Source organism: Macaca mulatta, chromosome 11 (assembly GCF_049350105.2).
Source record: "Macaca mulatta isolate MMU2019108-1 chromosome 11, T2T-MMU8v2.0, whole genome shotgun sequence".
Classification (NCBI taxonomy): domain Eukaryota; kingdom Metazoa; phylum Chordata; class Mammalia; order Primates; family Cercopithecidae; genus Macaca; species Macaca mulatta.
The window spans coordinates 46389819-46406117 of record NC_133416.1 but is presented as its reverse complement, the minus strand read 5'-3'; the positions used below and the strand labels follow the sequence as shown (position 1 = coordinate 46406117).

Genomic DNA, 16299 nt, shown 5'->3' with positions numbered 1-16299 from the left:
GAATCTTGCCTATGATTCCATGAAACAGGAAAGTGTAATTTTCTCTTGTAAAGTGGCTTGAACCCCACAGCTATAGCACAAGCGAGCTGGGTGATCAGAAGCTGCTCCATTCTTCTGAAAGCTGCGGAGAAAGGGAGCCCAGAAACCTGGTATGCCAGCAAAAAAGGTTAAAAAATTCTTACCAGCCAAGTTCTGGTCTCTCTCTTTCCCTGTCTGGGTAAATGGTAAACATCACTATTTGTCTCTCTGCAAGGGTTTAATTACTAGAAAAAGGATTTGGCAGGGTGCGGTGGCTCACGCCTGTAATCCCAGCACTTTGGAAGGCCAAGGCAGGTCGATCACAGGTCAAGAGATTGAGACCATCCTGGCCAACATAGTGAAACCCCGTCTCCACAAAAATTAGCCGGGCATGGTGGTGTGCACCTGTAGTCCCAGCTACTTGGGAGGCTGAGGCAGGAGAACTGCTTGAACCTGGGAGGCAGAATTTGCAGTGAACTAAGATCATGCCACTGAACTCCAGCCTGGTGACAGAGCAAAACTCTGTGAAAAGGAAAGAAAGAAAGAAAGAAAGAAAGAAAGGAAAGAAAGGAAGAAAGAAAGAAAGAAAGAAAGAAAGAAAGAAAGAAAGAAAGAAAGAAAGAAAGAAAGAAAGAAAGAAGAAAGAAAGAATTTATTTGTGAGGCTAGTCTTAGGCGGTAGCAAATCTGGTAGCAAAACACAGAAAGAGTTTGTCTTTCTGCGTTCCGTAATGGAGAAAGGAGTATCACAGGATAAATTGTGTATTTAGAACCCCTATAGGCTCCCTTTTCAAGTCAGCCTGACAGACTGGTCAGTTAAAAACTTTGCTACAGGTCCCTGAAACCAATACTGTAGGAAATTTCTCCATCTTGTTTTGTGTCCTTAAGAGCTTAACCTTGGCTGGGCATGGTGGCTGAAGTCTTTAATCACAGCTCTTTGGGAGGCCGAGGCGGGGGTGAATCACCTGAGGTCAGGAGTTTGAGACCAGCCTGACCAACATGGAGAAATGCTATCTCTACCAAAAATACAAAAAAGTAGCCGGTCGTTGTGGCACATGCCTATAATCCCAGCTACTTGGGAGGCTGAGGCAGGAGAACTGCTTGAACCCAGGAAGCAGAGGTTGTGGTGAGCTGAGATGATGCCATTGCACTCTAGCTTGGCCAACAAGAGCAAAACTTTGCCAAAAAAAAAAAAAAAAAAAAAAAACTTAACCTTTTGACCATGTAGGGATACTTTCTCTTGGTTTCCACCATCCAGAAGACAGGAATTTTGAGGATCATGTCATAGTTAGCCCTAAAAATTATCTTGAGTGATTAAAAGCCTTTGCAAGCTTAAATTGGCTTCTCTAGGCTTCTTCTGCGAAGAACAATAGAAACCGCTCATTGCTCTAACTCAGTAGTTAAGGTTTTGCTTTTTGACAATGGCAGCCTGGGTTCAATTCTTGGCTTTTGGAATGATTCCTTTCTGGTTTTTTTATTTATGTAACTTTGCCATTTACTGAGGTTTTTCTCCCTGATGGATAGCTTCTGATTTCCTATGTTGAGTTTTCCTTTCTCTAAACAACCCTGAGTGAGATTCTAAATGTTATTAAAAAAATAAAAGACAAAGAAGAAGAAGAAGAAGCTTCTTACCATCTCTTTGAGACACTTATGTGTCCATGGTTAAGTTATAACCTTAGTTAAAACTTATTAATTTCATGTGCGAAATTACCTGTGGTAGAATTCAAAAGCCAAAATTATTGGCTACTTGGTGTGGCTAAAGTTGGGTAATAAAATAATTTTAAAGAATTTTTTAAGAGCGCTATGGTTAAAAGTCAGCTTAATTAAAAGTGGATAAACAAGCTATAGGTATATTTAAAAGGCCTTTATGTTTTTCTCTTCTTGTAACTTGTTTTTCTGGAAAAAGGTTTTTTCTTCTCAGTCTACTGAATTATTTTTCTCCATTTTGTTTTTTGTCTTTCCACTCTTAATGCACAGATGAGCAGCCCTAAGATAACTTCTGGTATCCTGGGACTCATTGGGAAAAACAGAGGAGGCACCACAGGCCCTGTTTTGGGAAAAAACCTCTGTTTTCCTCTGGAAACTCCAGGAATTAAAAGTGAATAGATCACTCTCAAAATCAAAGGCTCTATTCGGTTTTGCATTGTGTAATCTGAAGGTTTTGAGTTTTGGGGTTATCAGAAATTACTTTGTATTATGAGAAAACTTTGGTGAGTAATAACTAGGTAGGAAATAAACTTTAAGAGATGGCTAATAGTAGTTATGGAGGGATACTTGACTCTTTGCACACTGGATCAGAGAAGCATGCTCTTGGAGACCTGGAAGATAAGGAAACATCCACACCCCACACTGAGGGATGAGACTCCCATGAGGGATGTGCTGATCACAAAATGGGCTGATTGGCTTTGGGTTGACTTGCAATAAAATGCAGTCAGTAAAAGCACTACACTGTCTTCTCCTGTAGTATTTCCCTTATTTGGGGGGTCCAGGATCTGGTATAAAATGGCACCCTTAATTTTTGGGATACATCTTTGCCTTCAGCTGCTTATTTGCCACTTATTTGGCCTTAGAAATGCATGCTTTCCTGGCCTTGTTCCTCCAAGGGCTCCACCCTGAAGCAAGTAATCCAATTAAGAAACTGGCAGATGAAAAAATCTCACAAGTGTTGAATCTTATCTGTCTGTATTTATATGTGTGTTATGTGTGTGAGATGTTTATATATAAAAGAACTCTGATTAATTGGCTTAGAAAAATAAGTGCTTAGCCACTTATTTTATCTCACCCCTATAATACCAGCATTTTGAGAGGCCAAGGTGGGTGGATCACCTGAGGTCATGAGTTCGAGACCAACCTGACCAACATGAAGAAACCCTGCCTCTACTAAAAATACAAAATTAGCCGGTGTGGGGGCATGTACCTGTAATCCTAAGGCTGAGGCAGAAGAATTGCTTGAACCTGGGAAGCGGAGATTGTGGTGAGCCAAGATCACACCACTGCACTCCAGCCTGGGCAACAAGAGCGAAACTCCATCACAAAAAAAAAAAAAAAAAAAAAAGAGAGAGAGAGAGAAAAGAAAAGAAAAATAAGTGCTTAAATCAAATATTTTGTCAGAAGAAATAGAAACTTTAATGCCTTTGTTCACATGACTTCAGTACTTTTTTGGAAATAAAGGCAGTTTTACAGATTATTGGTAAAATAAAATGTCTTGAAAATGTAGACATTTGGTCTAAATTAAGGTCAGATATTAGATTTAATAAATGCTTTAAGGTCAAACTGGTTCTTTGACTTTTGAAAACTGTTCTATTTGCCTACTTTGGAGTATTAGATTATAGATAAGGTCTGTGAACAAATGGAGAGCCATGCCTGCTAGCTGTACTAAAAAGAGTCAGACCTTGTCTTCATTTTCTGCCTGATGTCCTAGACTCCACCCCTTGTATATAATTAAAATTGTTTACTTATCAGGTTTTTCACTAAAAATAAAAGTTGCTAAGAGTTAGCATTGTAACATGTAATTGAGACTACTGGGGAAACAGATATTTTTTTTTATTATTATACTTTAAGTTCTAGGGTACATGTGCACAACATGCAGGTTTGCTACATATGCATACATGTACCATGTTGGTGTGCTGCACCCATTAACTCGTCCTTTACATTAGGTATATCTCCTAATGCTATCCCTCCCCACTACCTGCTCCCCACAATAGGACCTGGTGTGTGATGTTCCCCTTCCTGTGTCCAAGTGATCTCATTGTTCATTTCCCACCTATGAGTGAGAATATGTGGTGTTTGGTTTTCTGTCCTTGAGATAGTTTGCTGAGAATGATGGTTTCCAGCTGCATCCATGTCCCCACAAAGGACACGAACTCATCCTTTTTTATGGCTGCAGAGTATTCCATGGTGTATATGTGCCACATTTTCTTAATCCAGTCTGTCACTGATGGACATTTGGGTTGATTCCAAGTCTTTGCTATTGTGAATAGTGCCGCAATAAACATACGTGTGCATGTGTCTTTTTGCAGCATAACTTATAATCCTTTGGGTATATCCCCAGTAACAGGATGGCTGGATCAAATGGTATTTCTAGTTCTAGATCCTTGAGGAATCGCCACACTGTCTTCCACAATGGTTGAACTAGTGTGCAGTACCCCAACAGTGTAAAAGTGTTCCTATTTCTCCACATCCTCTCCAGCACCTGTTGTTTCCTGATTTTTTAATGATTGCCATTCTAACTGGTGTGAGATGGTATCGAATTGTGGTTTTGATTTGCATTTCTCTGATGGTGAGTGATGATGAGCATTTTTTCATGTGTCTGTTGGCTGTATGAATGTCTTCTTTTGAGAAGTGTCTGTTCATATCCTTTGCCCACTTTTTGATGGCGTGGTTTTTTTCTTGCAAATTTGATTGAGTTCTTTGTAGGTCCTGGATATTAGCCCTTTGTCAGATGAGTAGATTGCAAAATTTTTCTCCCATTCTGTAGGTTGCCTGTTCACTCTGATGGTAGTTTCTTTTGCTGTGCAGAAGCTCTTTCGTTTAATTAGATCCCATTTGTCAATTTTGGCTTTTGTTGCCATTGCTTTTGGTGTTTTAGACATGAAGTCCTTGCCCATGCCTATGTCCTGAATGATATTACCTAGGTTTTCTTCTAGGGTTTTTATGGTATTAGGTCTAACATTTAAGTCTCTAATCCATCTTGAATTAATTTTGGTATAAAGAGTAAGGAAAGGATCCAGTTTCAGCTTTCTACTTATGGCTAGCCAATTTTCCCAGCACCATTTATTAAATAGGGAATCCTTTCCCCATTTCTTGTTTTTGTCTGGTTTGTCAAAGTTCAGATGACTGTAGATGTGTAGTATTATTTCTGAGGGCTCTGTTCTGTTCCATTGGTCTATATCTCTGTTTTGGTACCAGTACCATGCTGTTTTGGTTACTGTAGCCTTGTAGTATAGTTTGAAGTCAGGTAGCGTGATGCCTCCAGCTTTGTTCTTTTGGCTTAGGATTGTCTTGGCAATGCGGGGTCTTTTTTGGTTCCATTTTTTTCCAATTCTGTGAAGAAAGTCATTGGTGGCTTGATGGGAATGGTATTGAATCTATAAATTACCTTGGGCAGTATGGCCATTTTCATGATATTGATTCTTCCTATACATGAGCATGGTATGTTCCTCCATTTGTTTGTGTCCTCTTTTATTTCACTGAGCAGTGGTTTGTAGTTCTCCTTGAAGAGGTCCTTTACATCCTTTGTAGGTTGGATTCCGAGGTATTTTATTCTCTTTGAAGCTATTGTGAATGGGAGTTCATTCATGATTTGGCTCTGTGTTTGTCTGTTACTGATGTATAAGAATGCTTGTGATTTTTGCACATTGATTTTGTATCCTGAGACTTTGTTGAAGTTGCTTATCAGCTTAAGGAGATTTTGGGCTGAGACAATGGGGTTTTCTAAATATACAATCATGTCATCTGCAAACAGGGACAATTTGACTTCTTCTTTTCTTTCTCTTGCCAGATTGCCCTAGCCAGAACTTCCAACACTATACTGAATAGGAGTGTTGAGAGAGGGCATCCCTGTCTTGTGCCACTTTTCAAAGGGAATGCTTCCAGTTTTTGCCCATTCAGTATGATATTGGCTGTGGGTTTTTCATAAATAGCTCTTATGATTTTGAGATATGTTCCATCAATACCGAATTTATTGAGCATTTTTAGCATGAAGGGCTGTTGAATTTTGTCAAAGGCCTTTTGTGCATCTATTGAGATAATCCTGTGGTTTTTGTCTTTGGTTCTGTTTACATGCTGGATTACATTTATTGATTGGCTTATGTTGAACCAGCCTTGCATCCCAAGGATGAAGCCAACTTGATCATGGTGGATAAGCTTTTTGATGTGTTGCTGGATCCGGTTTGCCAGTGTTTTATTGAGGATTTTTGCATCAATGTTCATCAGGGATATTGGTCTAAAATTATCTTTTTTGTTGCATCTCTGCCAGACTTTGGTATCAGGATGATGTTGGCCTCGTAAAATGAGTTAGGGAGGATTCCCTCTTTTTCTATTGATTGGAATATTTTCAGAAGGAATGGTACCAGCTCCTCCTTGTACCTCTGGTAGAATTCGGCTGTGAATCCGTCTGGTCCTGGATCTTTTTTGGTTGGTAGGCTATTAATTATTGCCCCAATTTCAGAGCCTGCTATTGGTCTATTCAGGGATTCAACTTCTTCCTGGTTTAGTCTTGGGAGAGTGTAAGTGTTCAGGAAATTATCCATTTCTTCTAGGTTTTCTGGTTTATTTGCATAGAGGTGTTTATAGTATTCTCTGATGGTAGTTTGTATTTCTGTGGGGTCAGTGGCGATATCCCCTTTATCACTTTTTATTGTGTCTATTTGATTCTTCTCTATTTGTTCTTTATTAGTGTTGCTAGCGGTCTATCAATTTTGTTGATCTTTTCAAAAAACCAGTTCCTGGATTCGTTGATTTTTTTGGAGGGTTTTTTGTGTCTCTATCTCCTTCAGTTCTTCTCTGATCTTAGTTATTTCTTGCCTTCTGCTAGCTTTTGAATGTGTTTGCCCTTGCTTCTCGTGTTATGGTTTTCATCCCTATCAGTTCTTTTAAGGACTTCTCTACATTGGTTATTCTAGTTAGCCATTTGTCAAATCTTTTTTCAAGGTTTTTAGTTTCTTTGTGCTGGTTATGTAGTTCCTCCTTTAATGCTGAGAAGTGTGATCAACTGAAGCCTTCTTCTCTCAACTCGTCAAAGTCATTCTCCATCCCACTTTGTTCCATTGCTGGTGATGTGCTGCGTTCCTTTGGAGAGGGAGATGCGCTCTGATTTTTTGAATTTCCAGCTTTTCTGCACTGCTTTTTCCCCGTCTTTGTGGTTTTCTCTGACTTTGGTCTTTGATGATGGTGACGTACTGATGGGGTTTTGATGTAGGTGTCCTTTCTGTTTGTTAGTTTTCCTTCTAACAGTCAGGACCCTCAGCTGTAGGTCTGTTGGAGTTTGCTTGAGGACCATCCAGACTGTGTTTGCCTGGGTATCAGCAGCAGAGGCTGCAGAAGATAGAATATTGCTGAACAGTGAGTGTTGCTGTCTGATTCTTACTCTGGAAGCTTCGTCTCAGGGGTGTAGCCTGCCGTATGAGGTGTTAGGTATTGGTCTGCACCTAGTGGGGGATATCTCCCAGTAGGCTACTCAGGGGTCAGGGACCCACTTGAGCAGGCAGACTGTCCATTCTCAGATCTCAACCACTGTGCTGGGAGATCCACTGCTCTCTTCAAAGCTGTCAGACAGGGACATTTACTTCTGCTGAGGTTTCTGCTGCTTTTTGTTTAGCTATGCCCTGTCCCCAGAGGTGAAGTCTACAGAGGAAGGCAGGCCTCCTTGAGCTGTGGTGGGCTCCACCCAATTCGAGCTTCCCAGCAGCTTTGTTTACCTACTTAAGCCTCAGCAATGGTGGGCACCACTCCCCCAGGCTCGCTGCTGCCTTGCTGTTAGATGGCAGACTGCTGTGCTAGCAATGAGGGAGGCTCCATGGGTGTGGGATCCTCTGTGCCAGGTGTGGGATATAATCTCCTGGTGTGCCATTTGCTAAGACCCTTGGTAAAGTGTAGTATTAGTGTGGGAGTTACCAGATTTTCCAGGTGTTGTGTGTCTGAATTTCCTTTGGCTAAGAAAACGAATTCCCTTCCCCCTTGCACTTCCCAGGTGAGGCAATGCCTCATCCTGCTTCAGGTCTTACTGGTCGGGCTGCACCTGTGGACCAGCACCAACTGTCTGACACGCCCCAGTGAGATGAACCCAGTACCTCAGTTGAAAATGCAAAAATCACCCGTCTTCTGTGTCACTCATGCTGGGAGCTGGAGGCTGGAGCTGTTCCTATTCAGCCATCTTGGGCACGCCCCCAGGAAACAGTTTTACATACAAGGTATATAGGAAATGTGTTTTTGGTAAAAGATTTTAAGAAGGCATGGGAATATGGCTTTTGATAAAGGGAATGTAATTTTGTCCAGTTCAGAGGGTTTTTAAGATTGTCTTAACCTACAAGAGTAACAGAACAAAACTAAAGGTTTCAGCAAAGTGAAAAGGGTTTGTAAAGGGTTAATCTTATAAAAAAATTCTGTGGGTATAAACGAGTTGGCTAAGATTTTTTTTTTTTTTTTTTTTTTTTTTTTTTTTTTGAGACGGAGTCTTGCTCTGTCACCCAGGCTGGAGTGCAGTGGCCGGATCTCAGCTCACTGCAAGCTCCGCCTCCCGGGTTTACGCCATTCTCCTGCCTCAGCCTCCCGACTAGCTGGGACTACAGGCGCCCGCCACCTCGCCCGGCTATTTTTTTTGTATTTTTTTAGTAGAGACGGGGTTTCACCGTGTTAGCCGGGATCGTCTCTCGATCTCCTGACCTCGTGATCCGCCCATCTCGGCCTCCCAAAGTGCTGGGATTACAGGCTTGAGCCACCGCGCCCGGCGGCTAAGATTTTAAAGAAATTATTTAGTTTTTTTTCTGTAGGTTAAACATTAAAATGATACTGTTATGGGGCCAGAATCTGGGCATGCATGTCCAAATAACAGGGTTTTCTTACAAAATTGATCTGCTGTTTGATGGAAAATTGTAAAGGGTTGTAAAAAGTTTATGAAAACCTTACCTTATGGTAAAACATAAAAACTGGATAGAGAAACAAAATTTTATTTAAGAAACTAGCCTTACTTTAAAAATACACTAATGCAAACATTAAATTTGCTTTTCTCTTTTGAAGATGATTTTTATGTAATGTTAAAGGATAATGAAAGGCTTTTGTTTTCTCCTTTGGGTAAATGGCAGAGAAAAAAAGGGAGAAGAGAGAAGAGACAAATGTAATTAGCCTCATGCTGTCTTTATTGGTTCTTGTTTGGAAAGCTAAGTCTCCTATCAGAGTAAAAGTTTTCTTTTCAAAAAAATTTTTGGAGTCATCATTTTGGCCAAATTAATGACTTACTCTGAACCGGAATTCTATTTTTTGATATCCAGCATTTTAAACCTTTGATATTTGACAAACTTTCCAAAATTAAATTGTAAAATATGTCTCTTTCTAACCTAATATTTTAGATATTACATCCTCTAAAGTCCAAAAATGACATTTGGCTTTTTTGGTACAAAAACCATACAGGAAGCATTATCAAATATTAAATAATGTTTGGCTTTCTTTGGTCTACATTTGTGTAAATGTTTTGTTGGTATACATTTCAAAATTAAGTAAAGCTACTATAATTCTAATATGACTTAGTGTATGTTACCAGTAATAATCATAATTATTATGTTAAATGACTGTGTGCCACAGAGGTAAACTGCCTTGTCAATTGTGCCTTTAACTGTGGCTCCCCTAAAATATTTTTTATCCACAGACAATTGTTGTCTCACTTCAGTCCTCTTTTAAAAATGATCTTATAATCAGCTATAAAATTTAACAGATGCTCTTAAATGCAGGTTTCTGATTAATAACTGTGGGAGATTGTGACATTAAAGTAGAAAAAAACTTTTTGAATAGAAAAGTGAATGGTGTTTGGTTTTCTTTGGACAGTATTTGTATAAATATGTTATTGGTATGTATTCCAAAATTATGGAAAACTTCTATAATGTTGATATAATTTAATGTATATTACCAATAATTATAATTGTTATATAAAATGGTTGTATGCCACAGAAATAACCAAAATTCCTAGTCAACTGTACCTTTTATAGTGGCTAGAGGCTTTTGTCATCCACAGACATTTTGTCTTGCTTTGATCCTTTTCACAAGGCAGTTTATAATTTGATATAGGACTCTGAGTGCAGGTCTCAGATAATTTTAAAAGTTGTGCTATTGGAATGGAGGGAAAAAACAAACTTCTAGGACTCTCATGGAGCACTAATGTGTTAAACATTGCTAAACCTTTTGTTTTCAGAGTCAAGAGAGCGTATTTATTTAGAGCTATTTGAAACTTTTAACAAGTGAGTAAAATATACTCCTGTGAAAAAAATTTAGATCATATTTGTTCCTCTCTACCTGATTTCCCCAGAATTTGGAAACTATTTGTGAGCATTCTCAATTTATGGCAGTATCGTTAATTGCATAAGTACAATAAGAATCTGTTTTCTTTTGTAACAGGGCACAATTGGAGAAATTGGTTATTTTACCAAGGCTTTGAATGGAATAGTATACTTCCTTCAAAGAATCAAAGTTGACTTACAGAGCCAATTAAAGCCTGTTGTGGCATCTGACCACATACCTTATCCAAACAGAGTCTCTGTACAAGGTTCCTACCTGTGGTAAGTAAAGAATGTCACTTTCTAACAGGCCCAGGAACCCCAAGTTATCTTGGGACCTCAAGAGGAGAGGAATTTATCTCACTCAAAGGAATTTGAGGGTACAAACCCATGCCTGGTCTCAACTTTTAAAAAGTCTTATCTGAGATTCTTCATGGAAAAGAGTTCTAGTAAAGCCAATTTAAAATGCCAAAGTGACAAATAATTATTCTTGCTGTACTTTATGCAAATAATCAGCCCAAGTACAGTAAGACTGAAATTTATTTTGTAAACAAATCAATTCTATCATCATTTGTTTTTAATAAAAATGGGGACTGGAGAAAAATTATGCTTCAGAAGAAAAACTATAGCACACTGTTGTTAGTTGTTCTTGAGGTTTGTTCTGCAATTTAGGCTAAATTCTAAATTCTTTGTGGGTTAGAAGTCCCCAGACTGATGCTTTCAAATCTTTACTTTTAAAATTGGGAATTGTAACCCTCATCCCAGGACTCATTATTTACCTTACAGTAGGCTGTTCACTTAAACACTCTAGTAAAACTATAGATGAGAGTACTAATGTTTTGGCTATGCAAGCCTTGGAAGCTCAACCAGGCCAGCATGAATACACTCAGACAATTGCAAAGTGGTTCCACTCTTCTCATCTTGGGGTTTACTCCCATTCCGACTACATCCCCTATAGCAGGAAAAAGCAAGAGTGATTGACAGCCTTTTCCTGTCTTCATAACCTACAGCTTAAGATTAAGGTGTTATAAAACCCAAAGGGAGCGATTGAAACTGCCTTTGCAAAATTATGACTCAGATGGTGAAAGAGATTTAACTTAACTGACTCCTTGCTTCTAACCTCCAAGCTGTCCTTGTTCATTCCTGGGTAAAGGAACTCTCTATGATTTCATCCCTGACCAATCAGCACTCTTGGCTCACTGGCTTCCCCCTGCCCATAAAATTATCCTTAAAACTCTGCTCCCTGAGTGCTTGGGGAGACTGATTTGAGTAATAATAAAACTCCGTGGGAGGCTGAGGCAGGAAAATGGCATGAACCCAGCAGGTGGACCTTGCAGTGAGCTGAGATTGCACCACTGCACTCCAGCCTGGGCAACAGTGTAAGACTCCGTCTCAAAAATAAATAAATAAATAAATAAATAAATAACCTCCGGTCTTCTGCACAGCTGGCTCTGCATGAATTACTCTTTCTCTATTGCAATTCCCCTGTCTTGATGAATTGGCTCTGTCTAGGCAGTGGGAAAGGTGAACGCCTTGGGTGGCTATATCATTGAAGAGAGAAGGATAATTTTGTAGGAGAGGTAGTCCTTTTGGGTTAAAAGCCCCCAAGTGTGAGTTGATAGAGGATACTGAGCTAGTGCTCATTATCTGATGCATAGTAGTTACTTAAGATATGTTTGTGGAATAAGTAACAGAATGACTGAATGAATCCATAAATAAAGTATTAACAAAGGAAAGGGAAAAGGGGACAGGCACATGCCAATAATAAAATTGCTTTCTTTGCAGTTGGGTCAAGGTTACAAATGTCCGATGGCATGTTGCTGAAATTGTATGAACTTTCTGTCTTTGCAATGGATCCTACTGGTTACTAAAGCCTGGATTGTATGTAAAATAATGTGTCCAAAAAGCTGAAACATGAAGTTATTCTCAATTCAGTTTCTCTAGACCCAAATTTGCTGGTGTTCCTACACAATTTTAATGTGTCCACTTCATGCTTATATCTTTTGTACAATCCCCACAAAGGAAAAGGACATAAGAGAGAAAGAGACTTGAAAAAAAAAGAATAATAAATAGAAAGATAAGGAAAGGAAAGAGAGATGGTAATATGTAACTGCAGTGGCAATAGAAATTATGCTTAGAGAGGAGAGGAGTAATTCTGGAGACCTATGGCCTATGACGAAGGGTCCAAATGTCACACTGACTCCCCTCATCTCTGTCTCATCTTCTCAGGTGAATTTACATGTTCTTGGGGAACTCTGATCAGATGAATATTCAAAATTCTTTGTCCTTATAATGGAATGGAAAATTGGGTTTTATCACAATCTTTCACTGATATTTTGACTTAATATGATAAGTTAAAACTATACTGATCATACCCATCTGACAAAATTCCAATCACGTGTGATCCTAATCACTGGTTCTCTTCATATCTGGAAAAGAGCAGCTGAGTGCTGCTGGAGCAAGTCACTCTTCGAGGTGAAATGTTCACTATAAATTCACGATGATCAACTTCAAAAGAGTTGTCAGCACCATTCAGCAATCCTCCTGTATTTCTTTAGTTCTCTCACCATTCCACTCTGTACACTGGCCTCAAACTTTTCCTGCTCTCTGAAAAAGCCCAGTCCTCCCTCCCTTCTTTTCTCACAGGTGATCATTGGTTGACCCTTTACATTTCTGCCACCAAACATAAAAACTTACCCTTATCCTCATTCATTCTGTACTTACCCTTATTGTCATTCATTCTATACTTTGTCCCTTTTCATAAACACAGCACTGCCTCTTTTCCTACCTAACAGTCATCCCTAGAAATCATCCATGACACCTCCTCATCCTTCATACTCCACAACCAATTCACCACCAAATCCTGTTCATTGTGACCTCTAAATAACAGCCCTTGAATAAGTCCTCTTCTCTCCATCACCATTATTATCAAGATTCAAGAATAACTGTTTTCTCCGACCTGGACTATTGCCATTGCTTTCTAACTAATCTCTCTACATCCATTCAATAACTCTACCAACTTATTTTTTATTTTTATTTTTTTTGAGCCAAAGTCTTGCTCTGTCACCCAGGCTGGCGTGCAGTGGCACAATCTCAGCTTGCTGCAACCTCTGCTTCCCAGGCTCAAGCAATTCTCTTGCCTCAGCCTCCTAAGCAGCTGGGACTACAGGTGTATGCCACCACACCTATCTAATTTTTTGTATTTTTAATAGAGATGGGTTTCACCATGTTAGCCAGGATGGTCTTGATCTCCAGACCTCGTGATCTGCCCACCTCGGCTTCCCAAAGTGCTGGGATTACAGGCGTGAGCCACCGTGCCTGGCAATTTACTCTTTAAATTTTCTTAAATATTTTTAAATGTTATATTACATATACACTGAAAACTTCATAAAACAGAAACATCCAGCTCAATGCATTATCACAAATCCTGTTTAACCACCACCCAGGTTAAGAAAGAGCATTTGCCAGCACTGCAGAGGCCCCCCCCATGCTGCTTTCCTTTCAATTACTAGCCCTTCCCACTCCTAGTGTCATCACTATCCTGTCTTCTAACACCACGTTAGTTTTGCCTGCTTTTAACTTTATACAGATAGGATCACATTGTTTACATCTTTCTGTCTGTATTCTTTTACTTAATGTTACGTGCATGAAGTTCATTCATGTTGTAGTGTGTAGCTGTTTGTTCATTCTCATATTACATGGTAATACTTTCACAGCACAATGTATTTATTCACTCTACTCTTGATAATCCTTTGATCTTGTTATAGTTCAGGGCTACTAAGAGCAGCATACTGCTGTGAACATTTTATCCATGTCATGTGCTGCACATGTGCACCCATTTCTCTTGAGCCTATCCATTCCAGTCGTAGTAGCCAGTGACCTTTTCCCAATACAAATCTAATCCTGTGGTTCTTCTCTCAATTACTTTTCATAACTCTTGGGAAAGACTAAAATCTTTAACTTTGTCCATAGCCGCTACAGAATCTTAATTTCCTTCTTCCCAAGCCTCTTCTTGACCCACACTTTCTTTCCTATCCTGAAATGGGAGATGCTCCTCGCATTGCAGAGTCTTTCATAGGTCATTACACTTGCCTGGAAAGCTGCCCCTCACCAACTTTACTCATTTTTTTCTTCAGATTGCAGTTCTTTCTTCAAGTCTACAGGGAAGTTTTCTCAAACTCTCTTTTCCAGTTTAATTCTCATAACAGCACTGTCTTCTTTACATCATTTATATCACAGATGTAATTTTACTTTTCTTTGACTAACATCTATTAGGTTGGTGCAAAAGTAATTACAGCTTTGTTATTACTCTTTAATATATCCAGTCTCCCATTTCTATTTACACTAGATCATCAGTTTCATGCAGACAAGTACTATGGGATATGTTTGTTTGGCTTTAGATTTTTTCCTAGCCTTTTGCTTGGTCCATAGTAGGAACTCAAGAAATATTTGTTCAATTGTTTATGAAAAGAGTCAAACTCTGTAAAATATTTGAAGAGATTTATTCTGAGCCAAATATGAGTGACCATGGCCCATGACAGAGTCTTCAGGAGGTCCTGAGAACATGTGCCCAAGCTGGTTGGGGTGTAGCTTGGTTTTATACATTTTAGGGAGGCATGAGCCATCAATCAAGTAGAATTAAGAAATACATTGGTTTGGTCCAGAAAGGCAGGACAATTTAAGGTGGTGGGGGAAGGGAAGGTGTTTAGGTAATTTAAACATTTTCTGGTTGACAATCAGTTGAGTTTGTCTAAATACCTGGAATCACAGAAAGGAAATGTTCAGGGTAAGATAAAAGATTGTGGAGACCAAGGTTCTTTTGAAGTCTCACAGTGGCTGCCCTTAGAGACAATAGATGACAAATGTTTCCTATTTTGAACTTTAAAAAATGCTAGACTATCAGCTAATCTCTTTTTTTTTTTTTTTTCCTTGAGATGGAGTCTTGCTCTGTGGCCCAGGCTGGAGTGCAGTGGCCGGATCTCAGCTCACTGCAAGCTCCGCCTCCCGGGTTTATGCCATTCTCCTGCCTCAGCCTCCCCAATAGCTGGGACTACAGGCGCACGCCACCTCGCCCGGCTAGTTTTTTGTATTTTTTTAGTAGAGAGGGGGTTTCACCGTGTTAGCCAGGATGGTCTCGATCTCCTGACCTCGTGATCCGCCCGCCTCGGCCTCCCAGAGTGCTGGGATTACAGGCTTGAGCCACCGCGCCCGGCCAGCTAATCTCTTTAGAACTGGGAGGTCCTGGAAGAAAAATATCTAGTGCTGTCAATAGAGATTCTTTACAGATGCAATTTTTTTTCCCACAAAGCACAGCTTTGTAGGGCCATTTCAAAATATCACAAAGAAACATGTTTTGAGGTAGAATAATTTGATTTTCTTCTTTGCTAGAGTAAGATCAGAAAGTAAGTCAGGATGTATAGGGTTAAATAAAAGCCATCTGATGAGGAATATATAGTTTGTAGGGTATCACTCCCCAGACCCCTTAGATAGGAATTTGGGCAAGATAAGAAAAATCAGAGCTTAGTCCTCAGAATGGATGAATTAATCAAATTACCACTCTTCACTATGTGCAAGGACTATAAGTAAGAATTAAGGTTAAATATCAGAGAATTGGTGTAGAGTCACTAAAATGTTTTCTAAGGGGATTATTAAACACAACAATAACAGTCCTTGCTGGATGGCCAGCTGTTAGGCGGGCCAGATGACGCAGCCTGACAGACCAACTGTCTGTGAGCTCTCAGTGCACAGGAAGCCTGGAGCAATGCTCCACAGAAGCAGGGTAAAGGCAATACGGTATCAGGTGAATCTGGATTTCAGTCATCACTGTTCCACTTAATCTCTGTGTGACTTTGGAAAAATTAGAAGGCAGGAAACCTTGGTGGCAAAATAAACTGGGATCTGGTTCTTGACTGTAGCTGTCAGTGTGTTATAACGCTGTCCAGTACCAACCTGGCTGCTGGAACTCCCAGTAGTAAAGTTAAATCGTCAAGGCTCCCCAGCACAGACAATGGCTACATTGACCTTGAGCTTAAGAAAAGCCCTCCTATGATCTCTTATAAGGCACTGCTCTTGGCATTGTGCTGTTTTTGATTAATGCCTTCTCATTATCATAGGCTCCCCCCTGCTGGTCCACTACATCAGCAAGGGTGGGGCAAGTGTCGTTCCAGTCCTGCTCCTTGGCATTCTGGTGTTCCCACTGAGATTTTAACTCCTACAATAACATTCCGGATTTTGATGACTAGCACCCACCTCAGTCCTGAAGAAAAGAGTCTCAGTGGGACTGCCCCAAGTTTAAGATA

General features: G+C 39.8%; 1 protein-coding gene across 1 annotated transcript in view; it reads left to right on the top strand.

Moving 5' to 3' along the window:
* The window catches only part of ABCD2 (ATP binding cassette subfamily D member 2), a 124180-nt gene that overhangs the window by 80854 nt on the left and 27027 nt on the right, over positions 1–16299 (top strand). Inside the window, exons 10-11 of the transcript XR_013400960.1 lie at positions 7708–7927; positions 10122–10282. The gene's annotated coding sequence lies outside the window, so the exon portion shown is untranslated. The remainder of the gene's footprint in view (positions 1–7707; positions 7928–10121; positions 10283–16299) is intronic.